The sequence below is a fragment of the Euprymna scolopes genome, chromosome 7 (genome assembly GCF_053919585.1).
Source record: "Euprymna scolopes isolate OS-2025 chromosome 7, ASM5391958v1, whole genome shotgun sequence".
Lineage (NCBI taxonomy): Eukaryota > Metazoa > Mollusca > Cephalopoda > Sepiida > Sepiolidae > Euprymna > Euprymna scolopes.
Window position 1 is genome coordinate 138,600,133 of NC_136488.1, and position 27,754 is coordinate 138,627,886.

The following is a 27,754-nucleotide window of genomic DNA, read 5'->3' on the forward strand; positions in this document are numbered from 1 at the left end:
GTGGACCTCCTAGGAATATGCAGAAACTTACCTCAGCCTTAAAGATGTAAGATCATTTCACACTCTAAAAATGACTAAGACTCTATCCTCGACTGCTAGGAATATAACCTACTCAGGCCGAAACAGGTAGAAAACATCAATCTATGTAATATTCTGCTTATTCCATTCTTAGTCCATACGTTACACTTTGAAAAAGGCCAAATACAAGTTTTTAATGCTAAACTGCTTTTAAAAAAAAGCCAAATTCGCGAAATTTGGCCTTTAAAAGATCATTCTGTCAACCCTAGACAGGATTATTATGAGAGTGATCTCCCTTTGATTTAACCATCGTTTACAAATATCATCGTAATAATATATGATCACTGTTGTAATGATATGAGATAGAAACTAGTTGTAATTTTGACGTACAGCGGTTCTTAATCCCAAAAAGAAGTCAACGAAGCATTACATAAAAAAGGGAACAATCGAAAGAAACAGGGAAAAGAACATTGTCTATCAAGAGGTGTGAGGCTGAAGGAGTAAATTAAAGATTGTCTCTTACGATATGATTTTATTATTTGCATTGAACTATGTAGCACAATATTACTTTATGGTATTTATTAGTGCTTATCAAATTATCTCATTTGGGTCAGTTCTTTATTTAAAATATAATGGGCACCATTTATTTAGAAATCATATTTACTGCGTGTTATTGGTTCTTCTGTTCAAAAATACTTTTTTTTTTGCGTTGCCCAGAAAAATATCAGTTTATCAAAATATACTTGTTGATTAAATATATTTCTCATTTACGTGAGCACTAGAAGGCGAACTAAGGAAAGCAATAGCTACGAAAGTAAACATGTATTTATAATAACAATCATAGATGCACACGTTTGGCATAGCGTTACAATTACAAGTGTTATAACTACTTGCAGATATCACAGTGTTTTTTTTAATAGAAATCGCTCCAGACAAGACAGAAAGCCATGTGATGTTAAAATCTAAAAAAATAAAAAACATAAAATAAAAAATAAATAACTGAAAAAAAAAAACACACTTCAATGTTAAAAACTAGTCAACGATAAGTGTTATATGGATAGATTCCGACTCAGAATACAGCAATTCTTCTCCCTTTGTCAGAACTATCGCTCATCGAATATGCGGAAGAACGGACAAAATAAGGGAAGCGAAGGTTACGAAAGTAAATGTATGGTTTTATGTATGTTTTTTTTTTTTTTGCCTTTTCAATAATAACTATACATGTACACGTTTAATATATTTTTTCAGTTCGAGATTCAAAAGTAGTTTTGAAGCTGAAATATGGAAAATAACTAGTTTACTCATGACCCGTTGGGTCACAAGCACTGCTATTATTTATTCTGCTTTGATTTCATAAACTGTGGCATATATTTGAAAAGAAATGCTGGTAATTGTGCGTAAAAAGAGACCCTAAGTTTCATGGAACCACAAATAATTATTTTCTCAATTTCTTTACTAACTCAGTGTTTGAGAGATAAAGAACTTTAATAGAACATTCGAATATCAATGTATCTCATATAGAGTTCAAGTGTTGGCCCGAGATAGTGGGCCCTTGATTTCAGAAAACTTCGGCTGAAGAGTAAACAAACTATCTGCTATTAAGTCATTTCTGACAAATAAGAGGCGTAAATGGGTGAGATTCGAGTTTGAGTTTTCTTTTAACTTACATATATATATATATATTAGAACTGTATGGATTATTGAAATTTAACTAATAGTGATTGCAAGAGATTAACTGACTTACTAGCAAAATATTCCAATGAAAGATTAACAAGGCCGATAGCCATTAGTCGCGTGCTCTCGTATAATGTGTGAATGTAGGATTGATATGAAATTCTTAAAGATAAACTAAAATGACCGAAAAATGGGCTAAAATGACTTAAATAAATAAAAAGTAAATGACTTAGAATGACTTTAATGAACTTAAGGACGAATTGAATGACCTTAAAACACAATAATTCCGCTATTTTTCAAAACTGCTTACTTATATATTCGGACAAAATATTAAGATTTTTTCGTTAATGTATTTTTCTAACGTATTTACGTTTTTTTTTTAAATATAGTTACGTTTTCTTTTTTAAATGTACTATATTTAAATACGCTTTATTTACATATACTTCATTTTAATCTACACAGTCTATTACGATCGTCACCGATTATTTTTTTTTTTTATAGCTTACTATATTTTACGATTACTTTTTTCACCTTTATAATAAAAAATATATAAAAATGCATAAACTTTCTTTATCAATATCGCATATCTTTTTCAAATAACTATGTTTATATTTTGTCGAATTGTTTAGACATTTCTATGTGATTAAAAAAACAAAAATAAAATTGATAAAGAAAGTTTAAGTATTTTTTATATATTTTTATTATGAGGGGGTGAAAAAAAATAAACCTTAATTATAATTAACTATAAAAAATAATACTTTTTAAATCGGCGACGATCGTAATAGACTGGGCAGGTTTAAATAAAATATATTTAAATACAGTACATTTTAAAAAGAAAACGTAAATATGTTAGAAAAAAAAATATATTAACAAAAAACTCTTAATATTTTGTCCAAATACTTAAGTAAGCAGTTCTGAAGAATAGCGGGATTATTGTAACAATTTTGTGGTTCCATACCTTGATTGACAGACCTGCAGCCATCTTTGAAATTAGGGTCTCATTTTATGCACAATTAGCGAAATACTTATTGCATAATAAAAAAATCAGTCTCTTCACTTCTATATTATCCTTCAAAGTAAAACGTGCTATTATTTTTCTATCTAATTTGCATACGATATGAATTAGCTGAAAAGAGAAAGTTACAATCTAAATACTCACAGACATTGGAAACTATTAGAGTGTGATTGAATATATACATACAGTTGGCAATCCATTGGGGTACTAGATATGACCTTAAACTATATCCGATGGTGAGGCCCCAGCTTGCGGGTTTTAGGGAGTGTGGCGCCATCCTTTAATTGCCATTGCTCACAGGTCCACTCTGACCCGATGTGGTAGTACTTGTTAGGGTCCCAACTATTGGTCAAATAGAAACCGACTTGAAAAAAAAAAAAAAAAATTTATTAAAAATTTTTTTTTTTCAAAATAACTGGATTCGACATTACATAACCTGAAAAGTGTTGATATGCCGTAAAACAAAAACAACCAACCAACTAACAACCAATCCATTGGGGTCATCACTTACATTCGGTGTTGCAGAAAACTTTCTGGCAGATGTTGAGGAGATCAGAGACTTCGAGGTGCTGGTTGATTCCGCCTTCAAGCCTTCGAGTCACTGCATTCAGGCTGTCAATAAGCAAGGAGTACCTTTTTTTTTCTGATCAAGCACTCCTTCGCCAATCTCACTCCGGTAATCTTCACTTTTATTGTTCTCCAGCATTTCTATTGTGAAGGAATTTATTGAAATAAAATAGAAGAAAAAGATATTATTGAAAAAATATCCAATAAAGATTAATAAAATAATACAGATAAAGATAACACAATTAACCAAAGTCAAATAAAAATCTGACGAAGAGATCTTTCTCGAAATATCATAGAACACGGATATATCATCAGACCAGCTTACCCAGGTAATCACGGCACAAATATAAATAAAATGTGTGTCTGAAATATATCAATATATACACATATATTTGTAATTGTATTAATAAAACTATTCATCTGCTTCAGTTTGTGTCTTTCCGTTACCTCTGTATATATATATATATATATATATATATATATATATATATATATATATATATATATATATATATATATTGTATTGTATGTCAGGTCATGTCATATGCTACTGGTACCATGTAACCCAGTACTACCTGCTTCATGGTCGGGTCACCGGCGACTAAACTGGTTCCCCCACCAGACTTGTTTGGTGATGAGGGCGGCTAGTCTCCCTGAAGGATTAAAAACAAGACCTTCCAAAGGGCGAATGAAACCTTTTTCTGGGTCAACGGCCAACTAGCACCGTGTATATTCGTGTGTGTATGTATATGTGTATTGGGGTGGAGAGGGCTCCCGTAAGCCGTGGTGAAGGCAACCTTTCTAGGAGAAGCAAATCTCTGATTTAAAAAACCATAAAGTGGGAGACCAGTACCCGCATTAAGCTGGTCTGCAGTTTAATTTGTTGCTGGCTATTTTGCTCTTGCGTGTTGCTGGATCTCAACATTTTGAACCGAGAGAGAGACTTAGCTGTCGTACAAAGCTAAGACTCTGTAACATCATCTTTGTATAGATACTCCCTCAGGCATTTGGGCTCATAGATTTTAAATGTCTGAGGGAGTGACACTCGTCTGAGAAGACGTTGCAATCATCATATATATATGAGAGTGAAAGAAAGAAAGAAAGAGAGAGAGAGAGAGAGAGAGAGAGGGTCTCAAAAGAAGCATTGTACTGCCTTCTACATTTTACATTTAACACAATTATACAGATAAAGATAACACAATTAACCAAAGTCAAATAAAAATCTGACGAAGAGATCTTTCTCGGAATATCATAGAACACGGATATACCATCAGACCAGCTTACCCAGGTAATCACGGCACAAATATAAATAAAATGTGTGTATGAAATATATGAATATATACACATATATTTGTAGTTGTATTAATAAAACTATTCATCTGCTTCAGTTTGTGTCTTTCCGTTACCTCTGTATATATATATATATATATATATATATATATATATATATATTGTACCGCCTTCTACATTTTACATTTAACACAATTAGTCCTGTTCGATAGTCATGTGCAAGAATTCCTGTAGCGTCGGAGAATCAAAACCAACCATTTTGGGAATATTATGTATTGGATATGTTTTTTTTTTTTAATTTAGTTTTATACTTTCATAAAAATATATTTATTATATAAATTAAAAAGAAAACTTTATTTTGAAAATTAAAAAAATAATTTTTATTTTTATAATTCTATAAGCATATATTTCTTATAAAATTTCAATTAAAAAAAAAACGTTATTAAAATGCAAATAAAGACTAATTGTGTTGTTTTTATCTGTATAATTTGCCTTTTACCTGCCCCCGATAGCGCCACATCGGAAGTAAGAAAGTACGTTGGCTAACTGTAACCAAAATAATTTTTTCAAGCATAACTCAATCCCAGAACTAAAAAAAATATTTTCATATTATTATTATCAGTAAAATATACAGAAAAAAAAGCCTTCGAAAAACAAACGTTGATTAGCTCAGCTTTAGTACAAAAATGGTTTATAATTTTGAATTTAAAGACAAACGTCATGTATTATGGTTCATTTGTGCCCTTAATTTAATTTAAGACACAGAATTTGTTTAGTATAAAGAAAGATAGCAATTAAAATGATGTAATGTTATTGTTTGATAAATAGGTTTTCTGGCTCATAGAACATGGTTTCGCTTCAGCAATCCAATGCAAGCCTATGTCTGCTGTAGTCATAACGACAGATCGTATTTGTAAACATTTATGACGTCACTTGAATGTCCACGGGGAGAGGGTAAGGGTCAACAGCCGTTCTGCCTCTGCGAGCCGGTTTACGTATGGGTGTGGGCAATTTTAAGAAGAACTTTTTTTTTTTTTAGGTGTCTGTATTTGACGGAATATTTAAGAGAATTTAATCTGTGTATTCCTGTTTTTATAGTCTGTGCTGTAAAAGAACAAACAAATAAAAAAAACGAAATACCCCCCCCCCAAACAATAAAACAGTAATCCCCCTACAACCTCCCCCCCCAAAAAAAACAAAAAAATAAAACAAAAAACAAAAAAAACGTTGTCCTTGTGACAGGTACCCTTTTGAGTTAATGAGAAGGTTGGACGGTCTATTTGGACAAGGGATTCGATTCCACGTCGATGCCCAACGTTTCTGGGTTTCATGCATCGCAAAGTTCATTAAAAAGTTTTTGCCTGGTCTGAAAGACTCCAGAAATGTGCTACTATAGCGGATGAAAGGACACCTTCCTGTTTCCATCACACTCACACACACGCTCGTGTGCACACATGCACACATATAATATAAATCTATACAATATTATGTTTGTCCATTCCTTAGTTAGTCCGTACGTAACGTTTCGAAAAAGACCAAATACAAACTGCTTCAACAATAGCCAAATTCGCGAAATTTGGCTTTAAAAAGGCCAATCTGCCAACCCTGGATAAGAATACGAGAGTGACCTCCCTTTTATCTAGCGCCGTTTTCGAATATCATCATAATAACATATGGTTTGTCCTTATTGCGTGAGAAGGGAACTCGTAATAATTTGACGTGTATCGTTTTTCGCTTAAGAAAGAAGTCAGCGAAATATTACATAAAAAGGGAACATTCGCAAGAAACAGGGCAAAAGAAAGAAGAATATTGTCTGCTAAAATGTACTGGAGTGAAGAAGTAAATTAAAGATGGTTTCTTACAAAGTGATTTTTTAATTTCTATTGAACTATGTAGCACAATATTATTTTCTGAGTATGTATTAGTACTTATTAATTTATTTCATGTGGGTCAGTTCTATATTTGAAAAACAATGGACATTATTTTCATAGAAATTATAATAAACTCATATTTTTTGTGTGTTGTTTGTTTTTCGTTCCAAAAACATACTTTGTTTTTTGCTGTCCTGAAAAAATATCAGCTTTATCAAAACATCTTTGATGGTTAAATATATTTCTCATTCTGTGGAATTTCCACCGATCACGCTAGTTGAATAATATAAAATAAATATTTTATATTAGATTCTATCCTGATAAATGTATGCTTAATATTATAGATCAAAATAATTTTTATTATCTAGATAGTAGAAAATTTAGCTTACAATTTTTAAATCTAATTTTTTTTAGATTTATCCTAACGAGTATTTTTATTTTTATTTTATTTTTTTTTTCTCCCGAAGAGAAAAAAATATTTTCTTTGAAATTCTATGGATTCAGTAAAAAAAAAAAGAAAAATATTGAGACACATTTGTAAAAGAAAATAAAATAAAAAAAGCAAAATGTCTGCCATAAATTTCTAGGAATGCAAACTGCAGGAAATTTACACAAGATTGTATGATACGCTCGAAGAAGATCAGAGGTTACATCGACCGAAACGTTGTGAAAATAATATCCAAGATAAAAACAGTAGTCCTAAAAATTCAAATAATACAAAAATACTAAGCGTTTAAATAAAATCACCGTCTTTTATTGAATAACCTTTGTACATTTTATATTAAAAAAAAAAAAATTTTTTTATTGAATAACCTTTGTACATTTTATATTTTAAAAAAATGTTTTTTTTTTATTGAATAACCTTTGTACATTTTATATTTAGAAAAATGTTTTTTTTTATTGAATAACCTTTGTACATTTTATATTTAAAAAAAAATGTTTTTTTTTATTGAATAACCTTTGTACATTTTATATTTAAAAAATGTTTTTTTTTTATTGAATAACCTTTGTACATTTTGTATTTAAAAAAATGTTTTTTTTTATTGAATAACCTTTGTACATTTTATATTTAAAAAAATGTTTTTTTTTTATTGAATAACCTTGGTACATTTTATATTTAAAAAAATGTTTTTTTTTTATTGAATAACCTTTGTACATTTTATATTAAAAAAAATGTTTTTTTTTATTGAATAACCTTTGTACATTTTATATTTAAAAAAATGTTTTTTTTTATTGAATAACCTTTGTACATTTTATATTTTAAAAAAATGTTTTTTTTTTTATTGAATAACCTTTGTACATTTTATATTTAAAAAAAATGTTTTTTTTTTTATTGAATAACCTTTGTACATTTTATATTAAAAAAAATGTTTTTTTTATTGAATAACCTTTGTACATTTTATATTTAAAAAAAAATGTTTTTTTTTTTATTGAATAACCTTTGTACATTTTATATTAAAAAAAAAATGTTTTTTTTTATTGAATAACCTTTGTACATTTTATATTTAAAAAAAAATGTTTTTTTTATTCGTTTTCTTTTAAACATATATTAATTTAACTTTTCTTTAAAAAAAAACAAACAAAAAAACAAACATGTCGACTTAGATATGATGGATATTTTCACTTTAATTTTAATTAGATTTCTTGGAATTATGATTATCTGTCATCCATATTTAAAAGAAAAAGAAAAAAAAACACCGCATTATCAGTAACTGCCTTCGTATAACTTGATTTAACACTACAGGTTATTTTTGAGACCGTTAAATCTAAAAAAAAAAACAAAAAAACTTTTATCTATTTTGCAACTTAACAAGATGACGTAAGAGATATTTATAGTAGCTGTTTATACCATGAAGATATCACTACTATCGGATATGTAAATATCACATTTTGAACAATATATCTTTATTTATATAAAACTAGCAAGCCGCCCGGTGTTGCCTGAACGTAAAATACGATTAAATATATTTGAATTAATGCAGATTTCGTATTTATTATTATAGAGCCAATTTTCTATTTATTATTATATTGTACCTAATATATGATAATGGCCGCCCGTTGTTGCTCAGTGGTAAAATATTCTTAAATTTTATGCAAAGTTCGTATTTATTATCATTATGAAACCAATTCTTTATTGATTGGCTAGACCATAAAATACGTTTATATATAATACTTTTATTCGTGCAGATATCATATTTATTATCATAGAGCCAGTACTCTATTGATGATTATATTGTATACAATATATACTAGTGACTTCAAAAGTTTTAAAAAATATGACATTGGTGCCATCAGTTAGAATCGAACCCAAACATGTAACTTTTCACCATTATTCTTTATCGCTTGATCTAAATCCACACGCATATATAACCTTATAAAAAATGATGTTGGTTAAGATATAAATGTATATTTGCGCATGCCTAGAAATAAGACGTTTAGTAAACTTAAGCCTGCCAAGTTCTAATTCTTTTTCAATTTTGACACCTTAGCAGTTGTTTTTACCGATAAAAAACAAATCAAGTTTGTTCCACAGGTCCAAATCTCCTATATATCAAGTTTCATTTCTGCTGGCTAAAAATTGACAAAGTAGTTTGGTAGAAGCCGTTCCTCACGCAGAGAAAAGGATAGACAAGTTTACTTTAGGACCACAGTTGATATGTGTAAGAGATCGTAATGTGGGCTATATTTAATTTAATTTAGTTTCATGCATAGGGGAAAAGAAAGGAAAAAATGCAGGTGTCTCCAATTATTTTTCGAAATTTTAACAATGCTGGCTTGACGTCTGTTCTCTCCAAAGTTTATAATAAATGCTTCTCCGAATCTTGCTTCCGTGTTTAGCTAGAAACTTGTCTTTGTTGATACCAGTTTTCACGAATTCTGTAGAAAGAACTCACTTGCGAAATTATCGCCCTATCAGTTTTTTCCGCTACTTTGAAAACATTAAACTTTTTTTCTGTTCAACAAATATCCTAACGGCCTTCTCCGAACGCATAAATCATACACTGGATAAGGGAGATTGAAAGGCAAGGCGGTAGTGCTTGATATATCTAAAACAGGAATCAACAATTCATACGATTCTGCGAGTCAGATTATGTTATTATTACAGGTTATGAGCCGGACGAAGACCAAAAATGAAAAAAAAAATAAGAATCTAATTATGAAAAAACATAATGAAAATAATAAAAAAAACAAAAGAAAAATCTAAAATTTACAAAAAAAAAAAACACGGAACAAAATTTAGTTTTCTTCAAGGGACGTCAAAATACTTCAAAGTAAAAAAAAAAAAAAAAAAAAAAACAACCGAAAGGTAATGGATGAAATTATGACGTATATGTTTGAAACTGTTATTTAAAATCGTACCACGAACGGTTCACATACGCACAAATAAAAACGAAACACATATAAACATACATACAGGTACAAAGCGGTATAAGCATATGCTCTTATGTACACATCTATACATTTATGACGCATGAAATAGAAAGCTGAGACAACATTTTCCTTTGGAAACTGTTCTCGCCTGATGTCTGTCGCCGGTCGATCGGTCAAATTGTCTCCCAGTTTATGTCTTATGTTTATTTTTTATATTTTACGTAGAAATGGATTTGATTGGGTTGTGATCGTGTTTTTGCAGTCATAGTATTCAGATTCGTTTGGGTGAATCAGAGAAAGACAACGGCAGCCTTTTGTTCAATTCGAAACCCTCGTTTCTCATGTTAAATATAAGCACTGATAATCAGGTCCGCGGGCCGGCCAAAATGCCTTCACGGATCGGATCCAGCCTGCGGGCGGTAGGTTGCCGACCCTTAATCTAAATTCTTTAACACGGTCTTTACTGAAGGTTTCATTATGAAGCTTTCTTCGCATGGTATTACTGAACAAATATCCAATATAATCAGATCTTTCTTAGATAAAAGAAAGATTCAGATCGTCCTCGATGGCCGTGCATCTTAAATCCATGGCATCGATTTGAGTTTGCTCAAGGGGTTGATTTTTTAACTTTTTATTATTCCTGATTTTTATAAACAAACTCCCTGATGCAATCGCGTCTCAGATGAGTATATTTGACGATGACACCATGCCCTATTCCAAATATGTGGGCGAGCCTGTCTCTGCTTTATCGTTATTTTTATGGCAAATGCTAATCTGAGTTTTAATCTATGGTCGCCAAACTTTCACGAAAAACACTCGTCTAGCTAAAACCACTATCAATAATTTCCCACATTCTTTATCTGTGCCTAAGCCTAAACGTAGATTCCATGAACAAAGTTTGTTTCTTAGAACTGCACGCCCGTCGAACTCTCTTCCGATTGCCTACTTTCCAGCTGACTACAATCTGATTGTCTTCAAGTCCAACGTAAACAAGTTCTTGATGAACCGTTTCCCTAAGTAATCTAATTTACAAAATTTCCACTACTTATGTTTACTACGCATTAATCGCAATGACTAATGTGTACCCATTAACCCTTATTCCTGGGCCTTGACAAGTGGTGATTCCTGTGTAAGAAAAACTGAATGCACATATTGAAAGAATGACTTGATCATTAGAAAATGACTTCCGGTTTGTAGTGGAACAGGACCAAAACTGGATGGTTACATTTAATGCTACTAAGACTAAACTCCTTTTTTTATAGCAAGTACTAGCAGAGAGATCCGACGTTGTCCGGGATTGACTGAGAATCAGAAAATTTTCCAGCCTCTCTTATTGAAATCGATAAAAATCGCCCATTTTTTTAATCAAATCGATTGATTGCCTGCTCAAATACACTTGTGATGTTAGGTTGTATAAAAGTGTTAACTTTGGTAAAAATCGGACTTCCCTTTTTAATCGAATTTTGTTCGAGTATCGATTCTCGATAATTATCCGAAGCATTCCGATACAAAATCTGCTTAAGAACACTCCTAGACACATCAAATCTTCGTGTGAAATTAAAAAAAAACAAAAAAAATTGACCCAGCCGTTTCCGAGTCCATAGGATACTCTCTCTCCCTCTCTCTCTCTCTCTCTCTCATTCACACACACACATATACACACACACACACACACACACGCACACACGCGCACACACACACACGCGCACGCACACACGCGCACACACGCGCACGCGCACGCACACACACACACACGCGCACACACACACACACACACACACACGCATAAACAAAGTACATTTTATTTAATAGTAAAGATTAGAAAAAACTTTTCAACCATCATGGTTTATAGCCCCTTCTTGCGGGCCCAACATCTAAAGCCCTAAGCCCAGAACAAATACGTAGAAAATACTGCCAAGTCGGATCTAAAGAATGTGGGCTCCCGTTACTGGGCTAGAAATCTTTTCACGCCTGCCAGTATCCTATATCTTTGCAAAGCTCCAATTTTCCGATGCACGAAATATTGTTGCACTAACCACTGACCCGTCTCTCTTAGACAGGGTCCCAAAACGCCTTTCACCTAATAGGTTTAATGAGCTTGTCCCTAATTCACAGTAGTCCCTTACGTCTCAGGTGTAACATACCATGTTTCTTGTGAATAAAATTTAAAAAACAAATTAATAGATACTAGAAGGGAAACCCGACGTTGCCAGGGATTGAATGATGATCAACGAATGTTTCACACTCCCATATTTTTATTGTTATTGTAATCTTTAAAATCGCCCATTGTACAACCAAATCGATTGATTGCCTGCTCTAATTGGAGACCCACCGCGATGCACCATAGGAGTCACCACTTATCAAGAACCGGAAGCCACTCGAGGATAAGGGTTATTGCGTGTGCAGTAATCAATGGGATAATATCGTAGTAATCGTTAGTAATGTAGATGTGATAAATTGGATTACTTCAGGGGTTGGTTTATCAGGAATTTGTTTATGTTGGACTTGAAGACATCGAAGTTGTAGTCAGGTGGGAAACAGGCAAACGGAAGAGAGTTCCACAGACGTGCAGTTCTAAGAAAGAAGCTTTGTTCAAGGAATCTACGTTTTGATTTAGGCACAGATAAAGAATGGGGAAAATTACTGACAGTGATTTCAGCTAAACGGGTTTTTCGTGAAAGATTGGCGAGTAGGGGGGGCAGAGATTGGAGCTCAGACGAACACTTGCCAGTTTGTGTAATGGAATCTACGGCCTTCGCGCAGTTACTTAGTCCACAATACATTGTCGTCTATATTGCACTGTAGAGAACCTACTGTTGATTTTATGAAATTATTTATATATATAATGGTTTGAATTGAAGTTTAAAATGTTATAGTCAAGTATCATAGTTCAGTTGTGCTCTAAACAGAAACATTCATCTCGAACGCACCCCTGTCATATCAAAAAACATACTGTTGATTTTATATGCCTGGCATTTCTGCTTGTGCGGTAATAGTGGCTTGAAGTTTAAAATGAAAAAGTCAAGTATCATAGTTCAATTATGCTTTAAGCAGATACATCCATTTCGAACGCGCCCCTGTCAGATCAAAACATCCAACTGCTGATTTTATATACCGCGCTTTTCTGCTTGTGCGGTAATAAAACTTCTTAAATAATCTTGCTATGTTAGGCTGTAGGTATTAACTTTGATCAAAATCATCTGTTCCTTCCTTCATCGGATTTTTTTCGATTATCAGTTATCGATACTTGAAGATATTTCGATACGAAAGATATCTAAGAACACCGCCGAGTACATTTTGTGTGTTATTTCATGAACATTGACCAAGCCGTATCGGAATCCATAGGGAACGATCTCTCTCACAAAGAAACAAAGTTCTTATACAAACAAAAGCTTCTTTCTTAGAACTGCACACGTTCCTATATGAACAAAGCTTCTTGCTTAGAACTGCATGCATAAAGATAGATAGATAGATAGATAGATAGATAGATTTTCCAAATTTCAGTTTCTTTTGAGTATATTAAATGATTTTTAGAGGTCATAATACGGGTACAACATCCCATTTTAAAATTAAAATATTTCAGATTTGCATTAAATTTGTTCCATACTCGTTAGACACCAATTAAGTCAGATGCCTTGAATTTCACCTTTTTCTTAAGACCCCATAAACCTTAAATTTTAGGACATATACTAAAAAAAACATGTAATCGATTTTGATCAAAATTTGAATAAGGATTCTAGACATTCTATCGTGATTTTAATATTCCTAAAAGTTGTGGGGCAGGTCATCTCAATATTCCATAAGAATCTTTCACTTAGTGATGCAAGCACCAAAACTGGCACAAATGACGTCCAGAACATATGCTTTAAGAAAAGAACGTTAGCCATCAGAAAATTAAAGATGGCTGCCAGTTTTCAAGATGGCTGCAGAAGCAAACCTGACAAATTTCAATTTTGGTGCTTGTGAAAGTTTGTTTTAGCAATCTGCCCACTGAAGACCATAAAAGTGTTCTGTTCGGGGAATTATTCTTTATCCGTCCTGAAACGATTATTATTTTTTTAAATACAGGGTAAGTCACGGGAAACGGGCGTTTTTAAGGAAAACAAAACTCTGCGAATATTTCAACAAGAACTTTATAATGTCCATAAAAACGTTTACTAAACACATTCTAAACACGTTCTAAAAACATCCGTTTCCCGTGACTCATCCTGTATATCTAAACCTTAAAACTCACGGTGAGGGAACTCTCCTGTTTAAGAAGTATCAAACAAATTTCAATCGAGAGAGTTATCGCCCCTATTCCATTTAGCCAAGTACTGCTTTCGATATATTTTATTTCCCGGTTTTATTTCTTAGTTATATTTGAGGGGGGGGGGTTAAATGGGAATTAGTTTAGTTCAACTCCCAACTCAATCATATATGGAAATTCCTATGGACATTATATATTCCTAAGAATAGGCTCAATCCAGAGTTTGTATATATGCAAAAATAATCAGTATTCCGGAAACAGAAATTTGTCCAAGAGTTCTCTCAATGCGCTTTCTTTACAGGATCGATGATCGAAGAGTTCATATCGCATAAAAGTTTTGTTTTATTAACTTGGCTAGGCCTTTCCGCGAATCTCCGATTTCCTTGATACACTAGGACCTGTATGATATATATATTTTCTTAGATGTTAATCAAATGAAATTCCGATGCTTATAAAGTAGTGCTCAATATGACGTAGAGACCTATTAGTGAGTTGACGCTAGTGGCCTGATAACTTTGGAGTTCGAAAGTAACCGCAGTTAGAAACATGTATGCACATATGTAGCCTATAATGTGTGAATAAATAATTATACAATAATACGGCTCTACTTGTTATTGAGCACTATTTTATAAAAAAAAAAACCCCGGAGTTTCACTGCATTAACAAAGTTGAGACAAAGTTGATGCAGTCAATAAAGTTGTACAAATAAAGATTTTTTATTTTATTTTTATTAGTGTTGAGACGATTAATCAAAATTGGAATCGGAAATCGAAGATAACGGAACGTTTATTGCTACCATATGTCGGTATCGGAATCTGAAAAAGAAAATGTGCCTATTTTCCGATACCAAAAACGATTTTTTCATTTTATTTAACAAAATTCATTTAAGTTACTTTTTATTGGGTAGTAATTATAATAAAAGGATAGTTATGTGTTTTAAACCACAATTAAAACTAAAATCTATATTTTAACAGCCTCAACATCTGCATTATTACAGTTGCAAAATACATGTGTAGATTACATATTTTTTTACACTAGTCAGAAAATTAAACAACAACAAAACAAATAATTAGGGATTTTAAAATAAAAAAATAAAAAATAATTAGAGATTTTGAAAGAATTGGGGTTAGAATCGGTAATTGTATTGAAATCGAGAAAAACTATTGGTATCGCCCCATCACTAATATATACAACCAATTTCAAGCTCTCTATTTTTGTGTGAACCAGTCGATGTCTTGTACTTACCTGGACATTAGTAGCAGAAATCGTTGACTTGAAACTGCAATTACGGTAAATCATTTTCTAAGTTCTCGCACCTGTTTACCTAAGGGCATTTGTTACTTTTTGCAAGTCTGACCATGTACACTAGCAGTAATGAATGGTTAACACAAAGGCAGCAACCTATGAGACGAATTGAATATCCTTATTAATGTACGACTTCCGTTTTGACCACCCATTTTATACCATTCACCGAAAAGAAAAAAAAAATGTGTAAAACAGTCAATGAAAAATATGTATAAACAAATGTGGCATAGATAAAACTGATTACATGTTAATACATAGCGGAAGTATCCAAGTTTCACCGGGGGATACCTCTGAAAAATAAGATATTAATAAACACGTTAGCTTGAATAAATAAGAGTCTCAAATCAAATCGGTACCCCTTATCTCATTGCCGCAATAATGCATCTCTGTGCCTTTTTTAACAAGTACTTTAATGGAATGTACTCTGATGAACTCCTGACTCTTGTGCCCCCTCGGCGAAATCGCCTATTTTTTAAATCAAATCGATTGATTGCCTGCTCTCGCCAGGAACCCACCGCGGCGCACCGAGAAAAAAGCTTCACATTCCTCCCCGCAGTGACTTAGTCCACAATACATTGTAGTCTGCATTGCACTGTAGAGTCTTGATATGATCAAATTATTTTAATATAATAGCTTGAATCAAAATTAAAAATACAAAAATCGAGTATCATAGATTAATTGTGCAGTAAAAACAGAAAAATTTATTTCGAACGTGCCTCTGTCATTCCAAAGAATCATGTTGATTTGATACTTCAGGCCCTTATACTTATGCGATGATAAAACTTCTGAAATGCACATATGATTTAGGCGGTATAAAGGTGTTAACTTTGGTTAAAATCGGACTATTCCTTCTTTAATCGGATTTTTTTCGATTATCCATTTTCAAAGCTTATATATATATATATATATATATATATATATATATATATATATAAATAAATATATATATATACATATATATATATATATATATATATATATATATATATATATATATAGAGAGAGAGAGAGAGAGAGAGAGAAAATAAAAAGGAACAAACCGTATTATGTGTTCATCAACGTTTCGTCTTTATTTCGAGCCTCCCTCTGGATGAAATAAAGACGAAACGTTGATGAACACATAATACGGTTTGTTCCTTTTTATTTTCCCTATTTTGTCGGAATACTATTTCCATTATTTTCATCATATATATATATATATATATATATATATATATATATATATATATATATATATTAGTGGCCTGGCAAGGCCACAGAGGAGACAACCAAGCAAAAATAAAAAAAATAAAAAATCCGAAGCAAAGTTCTTCCCAAAGCAGTAAAACTAAACCTGGCTTGCTAGGACACTAAATATATGAATGTAGGCTAATTTAGGCATATTTTATTGGTTTGCAAATATAGGTTATTTTTTACCAATTGTCATAAAATTTTAACCATAGAATAATATTATAATTTCTAAAAGCCTGCACATTTTCATGTAGTTTCGGTCCATAGAACCAAAGATACGAGAATTTTAATATTCAATTTGGCGACGAATACAGATATATCCATATATAGATATACCACTTTTTGGGCCAATATTATATGTTCCAAATCTTGGCAACTACTGATCAGAATTTAACAAATGAAGGCTCGTTGGAAAGTTAATGACCTGAATGAATTGTGTAATGGGCTATGTAACATTTGCCATTAAGGTGGCACATTACTGTTTCAAGAAGTGGGTGATTTCTTTTCTATATTAATTTAACGTAAAATAAGCACCCACTTATGGCCACTTTGGCTATAAAAACGATGTTCATTTCACGTTAAATTAATATAGAAAATTTATCCCCCACTTTATAATTACATCATATCTTGGAAACTACTCATTTCCTGAGATCTTTACTGTTATCTTTGTTTCCAGCACCATCGAAAACTTACAATAATTTCTATAGAATTTTTCGTGGGTGGAAATGGAGCACATCTAGAACATATGCTGTAGAACGGAGCAAAAAAAGGCCAAAGACCTTAGTGTTTTGATGTGATGTTTTGGTTATAATAAACTAGTTATGACCAAAGTTTCATTTTATTCGGACAAAACACTAAGAAACGGGGCCTAATTAGAGTTGTGCACCTTTTTTTTCGGGTCATCCTATATATATATATATATATATATATATATATATATATATATATATATATATATATATATATATATATATATATATATATATATATAAGATCTTATCGAAACAGTCCATATTTTCGATTTGGAGTTATCGCCCTTGTTGCAGTATGTATTTGTTTACCAATCAGTTAATAAATTCTATAATTCAATATGGTAGAAGATATTACCCGCATTGTTTTCGAAGTATTTACGAGGGGCGTGCAATAAGTAATGCCCCTAACACACTTCCAGTTGTCTGATCTAGCTGAAATTTTGCATGTGCAATGATTTATATCTCTACGGGTTATGTGGCAAATTACAGCTCTGAACTAATTGTGGTTTCTGTTTTACAGTTGTTTGAACTGAGTCAGGTGTGAAATGGAGCCTGTTGAATGTCGAGCAGTGGTCCGGTTTTTGTATTTGAAAGGACGCACGCCACAGGAGACTTTATGAAATGAAAGAAACTTATGGTGATAATGCCCCATCATATGACCTTGTAAAACGCTGGCATCGTGAATTCAAACTTGGCCAGAAGTTTGTGGAAACAGCTCCCAGACCTGGTCGCCCCCCTTCTGCCATTGATGAGGCATCTGTCCGTCAAGTTGAGGCTGCCATTTTGGAAGATCGGCGCATTACTATTCACCAAAATAGCCCAAGATATCAAGATTAGTATAGGGTCTGTGGAAACTATCATTCATGACCATTTGCATATGCATAAGGTGTCTGCGAGATGGATTCCCAGGTTGCTCACACCATTCCAGAATCGAGAACGCGTCGAGTGCTCGAGGATGAATTTGGAGATGTGCCAAGAAGATAAGTCAAAGTTTTTCAAAATACTGATTACACAGGATGAAACCTGGATCCATCACTATGATCCAGAGACCCAAGCCCAGTCAATGCAGTGGAAGCACTTGGACTCACCACCTCCAAAGAAGGCAAGAGTGCAGCCTTCCGCTGGCAAGGTCATGCTCACAGTCTTCTGGGACCAGGACGGAGTAGTGATGACAGATTTCCTGGCAAAGGGTACCACAATTACAGGAGCCTATTATGCTTCACTTCTGAGGAAATTAAGGGAAGCTATCTTTTAAGTTTGCAGGTTGAAACAAGTAATGTAGAAAGCAATACAAATGACGACTCAACAAACAAAGGTAGATGAAATAAGAAGTGTATTAGGAAAAGTTATATTTACAGGATATTTACATAATGGTGTCAAATAAGAGAGTCTTTGCTGGAGAAACATATCTGCTCTCGGCGGCCTTCGGTGGCTTCTGGTGAACACACACTCAGACTATAGCTATCCGGTCTAAAATAATCGAGGAATCTTTCTGTACAAACACCGTTTCGCAACTTCCAACCTCAGATACAATGACTATAGTGAAGTGACTATTTTCTATTCTACCAGGCGAAAAACGCAGACGATAATGCATAGAGATCAATTTTCTCATTTTTTCACCAACCCAAATTGTTTTCTTTTCTTTCTATCTGACCATCTTCCCGACCGGTGCATTTGTACGAGTTATTCGTGGGATTGTCACTTCAACGACATTGCTTATCAACACGAAATCATATAGGTCAATTGTTATCAGTTATCGCCGATCGTCTCCCCTTGTGCATTTCTGTATTTCTGTCGCAGATATCATATTTTGAGTATTCAAACAAATGCGTGAAGAGAACAAATGAAAACTTTTCAAGTCAAATCAGACTTGACAGCTTGGAATTAAAATCCGCCATGAATGTGTCATTAAAAAAAAACAAAAAACATTGTCAAGTGGGTTTATTGATAGCTGATAAAAAAAGCAGCGGTTTCAAACATTTTGGCTACGTTTTAATTGGGTTTATTTGTTTGGAGGCATATCGAAATATTAGGTTGATTAAAAAAGTTCTTGCTGAATTTTTAGTTTTGATTTCAAATGATGTATTTTCAAACAAGTTTCCATTATAATACCTTTACTTTATATATCATTTTAAAGAGCGTTTTTCGCTCTATCTAATCGTTTAAATTACAATCGTTTTAAAACAATTATGCCTTCTTTTCAGAACGCTGAATACATGATAAAAAAAAAAAAACACATTCGCACAATTTTCTTGTTTCAATTCAAGCTAGACCGAAAAGCTGCTGAAACAGCTCACGATATCAGCGGAGCGTTTGGCCCAGGAACTACTACTGAACGCACACCATAATGGTGGTTTAAGAAATTTCATGGCGACGATGAAAGTCTTGAAGATGATGAACGTAGTGGTCAGTCATTGAATGTTGACAACAATCAATTAAAAGCCTATCCAATGCGCGTGCAACTGTTTGAGAACTTGCTTCCGAATGAGACGTAACGTATACGACGATTTCCAACTATTTGAAAGAGATTGGAAAGACAAAAATACCTGATAAATGGGCGCCTTACGAATCGAACGACAACCAAAAGAAACGCTGTTATGAAGTGTTATCAAAAACATAAGCGATATCCAAAACGCCTTCAGCGACTTCATCGCCACCAGAACGCAAGATTTTTACGTTACTGGCATAAATACACGTATTTTGCGTTTTTTTTTTTTTACACAGTGGTCTCCACTTATCAAGGCCCGGAAGCCACTCAGGGATAAGGGTTGTTGCAAGTACATTACGTTAGTGTGGAAATTTGATGAATTATTTGCTTAAGTGGGCGGTTCATTAGGAATTTGTTAGCGTTGGACTTGAAGACATCCAAGTTGTAGTCCGGTGGGAAGCAGGCAGACGGAACAGAGTTCCACAGGCGTGCAGTTCTAAGAAAGAAGCTTTGTTTCATGGAATCCACGTTTTGATTTAGGCACACATAAAGAGTGGGGGAAATTTTTCACAGTGGATTCAGCTAGACGGGTGTTTTTCGTGAAAGATTGGCGAGGGGGGACCAGAGATTGGAGTTCAGACGAGCACCTGCCTGCGTTGGCAAAAGTGTGTTCATTCTGATGATGCTTGTTTCGATCAATACATTTTTGTTCGAGGCGAGACATGATCATCTGAATACAAAAGTTTAAAACCACAAGAACTTTCTTGTCGACTGATATGTTTGCTTATTGAATACATTCTAACAACGCATTTAAACCACTCATTTCTGTATATACAACTAACCAAGCCGTTGTCACCTCAGTTCTCGTTGGATTATCAAAGTTAAGTAACGTTGAACCTGGTTAGTACCAGAAAAAGTGACCACTTGGAAATATCAGGCGCTGTATTTAGGAGGACGTTTACACCCTCCCGCAAGGACTGCAAAAACCCAAACTTCTTTATCTGTCTTGATCAGGATATGCATATGACTGAGGACCGCTTGTGAACTTGATACCCCAAAGACACTTCCTTCTCCAGGGGAAGCCGGTTCAACCCGCCTAGGGTGAATGCCGCTAGCATAATGACAGGTCCAATAGTTTAACATATTAAAACTACTATCGCTTTACCTTCCTCTATTCAACTCTCTTTTCACCTTCCTGCAAAGGTTGAATTGTGGGCCCATATCTTTTCGAACGATATCATTTATTGACTAACGGGACTCCAATTCTTTCGTCTTATATACATGCATAAGCCTCATGAATCCTAGCGTGGATGAAACGCGGAATATTCTGTGTAGCTTAATTGCCATATATATTTTATATCTTACTACCTAGCTCTACTTACGTATTGAGCACTGTTGAAGTAAATGCTTAAATTTATACTTTCGTATATTAATTTATGTGATTAAATGAAGTAGTCATATATATATATATATATATATATATATATATATATATATATTATTTATTAATTAATAATTACTACGTGCATAAAAGTAAGTCATCTATATACATGCACGTAGTAATTATTAATTAATAATTAATAAATAATATTCAAATAAAATAAAAAATACGTCTTAAAATGTGGGCGAAAAAAAAAATGAAAACAAAGGGCAAATAACTCCTTTCTTATAATAAAAAAAGCTCAGGGAGTGAAAAAAAGAAAGAAATTAGTACGGAATGGCTAATAAAAAAATAAATAAAAATTCAACAATCTCTCTCTCTCTCTCTCTCTCTCTCTCTCTCTCTATATATATATATATATATATATATATATATATATATATATATATATATATATATATATATATATATATAAATATATATATATATATATATATATATAGATTGATATAGATTTATCCAGAGATAGAGTGCAAGAGACCGACAAAGAGAGAGAGAGAGAGAGAGAGAGAGAGATAGAGAGAAAGAGAGAGAGAGAGAGAGAGAGAGAGAGACAGACAGACAGACAGAGAAAGCGAGCGAGAGAGAATGATAAAAGTCGATTTCAGCAACTATATATTTTATTTTCCAGTAAAGATATCCTTATTTTTACTAGTTTTTCTCCATTGATCCAGACGATTCAATTCAGGTTTCCATGCATATCTTGGATATACTAGGATAATGATTCATCAGTAAAAGAAAAAAAAAAAAAAAAAAACTTAAAAAAAAGAAGAAAAAAAAAAAAAAACTATAGAATAGTGCCCAGAAAAAAACGAACACCGAAAACTTACTTTAGAGAACCTTTATTATTATTATTTCCACGAGCGGGCCCTGTGGAAATTCCACAGGGGGACTCATTCATATGTAATATATTCATATTGGCATTCTGTAGATATAAAGTATAAATGAAGACGCCCTGGTATGATTGTAGCTTTTTTGTTAAAACTGCAAAAGTATTTATCTAAGCTAGCACGGAAGCCCGGCAAAGCCCAGTTGTAAAGTACGCTTAAATATGATATTTTAATTCTTGCTGATTTTGTATATATTATTATAGAGTTAATGTTCTATCGATTTTTATATATTATAAAGTTGAGATTTCATAAATAAAAAAATATATCCATATGACTTGGGTGCATTAGTATGAATGGAAACAGAAATAAAAACTTATGATATATATATATATGCAAAAAGCAGGCTCCTACAGTCTTAAACAGACTATGGATACCCATGAAGGGTTGCTTGTGTGTGAAATTCTTGTGGCAGGAAGTGCGCAATATCCAACCACACCTCTCCTGAGACGACATTGTTAAATACTAGTGGCAAGTGAAGTACAGGACGACTGGTAACAATGCCAAGATAAGCGGAGAGCATATACACCGCCTAGAATACCCAAATGGTCACCCATCTTATACTAACCAGGCCTCAACGTTGCTTAACTTCGGTGATCTGACGAGAACCGGTGTGTCAACGCGATTATGCCGTGTGTGTGTGTATGTGTGTGTGTATGTACACACACACACACACACACACACACACACACACACACACACACACACACACACACATATATATATATATATATATATATATATATATATATATATATATATATATATATATATTCAGGCGTTATTCTGCGATGTCTAAATGATTAACGACACGGACTGCAAGCCATCTGAGTGCTAGGTTTGAAATATTTTCATCAAATCCACACGTGACTTTGTGTCTAGCTTCCAAAAAAGGAGGGAAATCAAAAAAAAAATAATGCGAACACTGGCGAAGGGTAATTGCTCTAACATTTTTGACGGAAAGTGTACCCTCATATACTGTAGTTAGCTGAACTAAGCAAGGTAGAATATAGAAAGCCCGCCCTCTTTTTATTTATTTATTTTTTTAAATTCTGTTACCTAAAAAGCAATTAGTATCAAGCGAGGGAGTTTACCTGGAGAGTAATATGCAAATCTTCTGGGAATACAATTTTAATTCGACTTCATTCGCCTGTTTGCAGGCAACGGCGTTCACAGTTCACCGTTGCTAGGGACGGTTTTAGTTACATTGCGAATGTCACTAAAAAAAGGTCTGGTTAGTATTATTCTAATGCAAAGAATGTACGTAAATTAAAGCTTGTCTTGCATGAGAGTCAATTAAACGGCGAATAACTTCCACAGATTTCTGGTTATGTACGCTCGAAAGTATTTGAATAGTAGTAATAATACATCTTACTGTCAGGCCGACATTATTACCTGATTATGACGAAATGCAAACTAGTGATGGGACGATTATAATATTTTTCCATATTTCGATAAAAGTACTGATTCTGTTCTAAATTCCCAAATTCCGATACAATTACCGATTCTTATTTATTTAAAACCTCTATATACGGCTCAATCACGTTGACACACCGTTTCTCGCCAGATTACCGAAGTTAAGCAATAATGAGCCTGACCAGTACCAGATGGGTGACCATTTGAAGAGGCTAGGCACGCCAGATCGTAGAAATTTCTAAGTTCGTATCTGAGGGCGCATTTAATTCACTGGGGGATATGCACCCTTGAATAAACTCGCCTGGCCCGACGGCGACCAAGCGGTATTCCACGTAATAATGTACCGGCAACCTGAGGCCTTTCTGAACCTGTATGTCGAGCACATTTTTGCCGCAACCAATGGTGACATTTGAAGTGTGTGCGACGCGAAGTGGCGCCTCGTGGATCACCTAAAATACTTTGCAGCTGGGACTGGTTCAATCCTAATGAGCAAAATGTATACTCGTATCTGAGTTCAACCAACGATTTTGCTATAAAGTTGTTTTTATTTTTAATTCTTAATTTTCGGATTACCGTAAAATCTCTAGTAATATAAGAATATGTTTTCGCATATATATAATAAATTCCACAGCCAAAAAACGTCGCAGCCCACAAGAGCCATGACAGTCAAAGAACCGGAAGTCCAAGACTCGGGTTTCGCCCTCATTTGGGGTCATCAGTTAGACACATCCGAACTCAGGATTCGAAACCCGAGCCTCTTGGATGCAAGGCAAGCACTCTACCAACTGAGCAAACGCCCTGCACACAAGAATTTCCATTAACCAACACACATGAAGCAAACCGCGGCGAAATCCGACTGAGAAATTAACCTACTTCGTCTCGACAAGGGACGCGGTCATCCAACCAGCTAATAACCCCAAGCCGATGTCTCACAAGTAGGAGTTTTAATTCGAAAGGACGATGCCATCTAGCAATGCTAACTAAGCGAGCAACTTATGATAGGATTTTCAGAATGTGAGAGATTGTATATAATAAATTCCACAGCCAAACAACGTCGCAGCCCACAAGAGCCATGACAGTCAAAGAATATATATATATATATATATATATATATATATATATATATATTGTGTGGGGAGACGGATATATAAAATTTAGTCGTACTTGTAGGTTAATATCAATAAGTATCTCTCATTATATCATTAGTAATAACAATGGAAAATTAAATTTTAAACATAAACAAAAAACAAGCAAAAAAAAAAACATTAAAAGAATCGTTTTCGGCATCGGAAAATAAGCAGATTTTTTTTCCGATTCCGATATTGATTACGATGCCGGTTAATCGCCCTAAAACTAATACAACCCCCACTCCATCCCGTTTAACAATGTGAGAGATCGACTCTAACGTTCCGTTCGTTTTTTTATAAACAAAGCCCCGAATGATGTCACATGATAGAAGGGTATTTGTGGCAGATGAGGCCATGTTCGTGTATCATATATATTTATATAATCGTATATATCTTGAAACTTCATGATTCAGGAATAATATAGAGGGAACGTATATTTGTAACGTAGTCGTCATATGTGAACGCTCGGGACTCACACGTTGTATGCAGAGAGTAAAAAAAAAATAAGGACAAGAAAAGAATTCAACTTATTTTTTTTTCAATTGAAACATCAGACATTTATTTACAGGTACTTCCAGAATAACACCTTGACCTTGTGCTCCAGTATGCTTAGCAAGATTCTGTCACGTTGAACACGTAGTAGTCCGTTCATGTCCAATCATGTTTAGCACGCCTCTTTTCCTGTTGCTCTCGGGCCATCTTTGTAACCCATTTCTCTGTCCTCTCTCACTTCAAGGATATGCGTTTTTTTATGATATTTTTTTCATCTTCTTGTCGTGAAATAATCTCACACATAGCTCGATCTTTGCATACTTTGCCTGCTGCTGCTGCTGTTGCAGTATGCGCTTCTGCGTTCTGTTATACATGTGGATAATTCTAGTAGGAATTGTGACAGCCTTAAATCTATTCTTTCTAGATTGATAACATCTATATACTAATGTGTTAAAGCATTTTAATGTCTGTGTATACGTTATCACATTTCACATGTATGAAATGATTAATCTGATGTCGCTAAGGTAAACAATTCCAACTTTAACAATTTAAATGAATTGTTCCATAATCAAATCATGCCATCCCATCGACTAAGCCAGTACAGATTTAGATGAAAGCATTTCAAAAAGGTAACATTCGTTTTGATCTGAACAACATTTTGCTTACCAGACACTGCCGTGTCGAACACATGGTGTTTTTGTCCGGCCATGTTTAGGACACATCTTTTTTGTCGGCTATTTCCCTCCTGTCTTTTTTATAATTTGTTTGTTAAGGACACGTCTTTCCCTGTCGTTCTCAGGCCACGTGTATATCACGCTACCAGGAAAATATAGTTATAATGTGTATATTTCTTCCCGGCGATGACTGAGGACGGTATAAGGACTTTAGATATGGAGGGGAAAATAAGAACTTCTTCCTCTAAAGATGGTGCGATTGTGATGATGTTGCTACTAGGATGAAATGCAGGATTTTATTATTACGAATAAATGTGTCTATAATGTCGTTTTAAAGTTATATAAGATAGTGACTAATAGTCTAAACATAATAAATTTGTACGTGGCATCTGTTGTCTAGTTCTGTCCCTTCCGGGCCACGTTTTTCTTTTTTTTATACCCCTTTTCTCTCCTTCTTCCTAACTGTGACGTCACCTCGCACATGGCTCGTGATCGCGTAAGTATGTTAGCTGTTGTTTGATTTGATGTACAATAATATCGCAATGTCAGAGTTCTTGAACACATCTATAAAAAAGGAAAACGTCATAAACTCGTCCCATAATTTCGGAGAGGAACTCCCCTATTAAAATTTACAGAGAGTAGAAAGTAGATGGAGGGTATAACTTGTACGCTGTGTTTTCCATAAAGATAATATAGAATTAAAGAGACTTATTTTTTATTTATTGAAGAAGAATTTAATAAAAATTATGCCACAGTTTCAAAGTAGAATAAATAACGACAGTAGTTGTGCCCCAACAGAGCATAAGTAGTCTAGTTATTTTCTACATTTTAGCTTCAAAATTACGTTTTTACAAAGGAGTCGTCACATATCGTGGTCTGGAAGCTACTCGAGGATAAGGATTATTGTGTGTACGGTACTCATTGAGACAGAAACGTAGTAATCGTTTGTGGTGGAAATTTGGTATAATCAGATTATTGACGATTACATTTGAAGAATGGAAAAAATGGGTTCCTAGTGCCGCCACTAAGGAAAATCCCGAAAAAAGGAAAAAAAAAAGAAGAAATAAACCATGAAAATAGAGAGAAAGGCATCGAACAAAGCGAAATGTAACGGAAATGATTGATATGTATAAAAAAAGATTGATATGTTTAAATCAGGATGTTTTACATAGGAAGAAACGATGTTAAACTTGCCGAAGGAAGAGGAAAGCCGGAAAGAGAGAAGAAATAAATTAAAAAATGGAAAGATCGTGTAAACGGAAACAGATGAAAGAAAAATAAATAAATAAATAAATAAAAATTAAAAAGAAACGCTCCTAAACTTGCCGAAAAAAGATGAAAAACGGAAAGAGAGAAGAAATAAATTTGAATAATGGAAAGATGGGGAAAATGAAAAACAGAGAAAAGTTACAAAAAAAAAAAGAAAAAGAAAAAGAAAACGATGTTAAAATTGCCGAAGGACACGAAATGAAACGGAATTGAAGTATTGTAATTTTTATTTTAATGAAAGAAAATGTAAAGTTTTTTGTTTGTTTTTGTTTTATTTTTAACCAACGCAAAAAATAAGCGTGGTGCGTTTCACCTAAATTGCAGTCCAGTTTTTATAAAAACCTTAACCGGTGTTCGTTCGTAATTGTCTCCTGTGAATGGTCACGGACGGTGTAAATGGATGGCGGTGGAAGTATGAATTTATTAGAGAGAGAAGACTTTACTACTTCCATTGATCGTAACCGGTTTTGGCAGTGAACTCTCACCAGATAAAATATAGAAAGCTCCGATCAGCAAGGTAGTGGACAGGTAATATGCCTATAACACATCTCGGATATCGTGATGCAGTTTGTGCATAGTACATCTGCATAAAATGTCTAGATTGTCAATCCTATTAAGGTCAAACTCGGAGGGGAAAATGAGTTCATTTTATTTATATAGAAGATAGAAGTTAGATA

At 33.6% G+C, this 27,754-nt stretch overlaps 1 protein-coding gene and 1 long non-coding RNA gene across 2 annotated transcripts in view; one reads left to right on the plus strand and one right to left on the minus strand.

The window, feature by feature from the left end:
* Positions 1–15,522, minus strand: part of LOC145279999 (uncharacterized) — a 50,087-nt gene extending 34,565 nt beyond the window's left edge. The window contains exons 1-2 of the long non-coding RNA XR_013868523.1: positions 15,302–15,522; positions 3,219–3,415 (exon numbers count right to left, since the gene is read on the minus strand). This is a non-coding gene — a long non-coding RNA (uncharacterized LOC145279999). The remainder of the gene's footprint in view (positions 1–3,218; positions 3,416–15,301) is intronic.
* Positions 1–27,754, plus strand: part of LOC145279998 (uncharacterized) — a 148,584-nt gene that overhangs the window by 4,232 nt on the left and 116,598 nt on the right. The window lies entirely within an intron of this gene.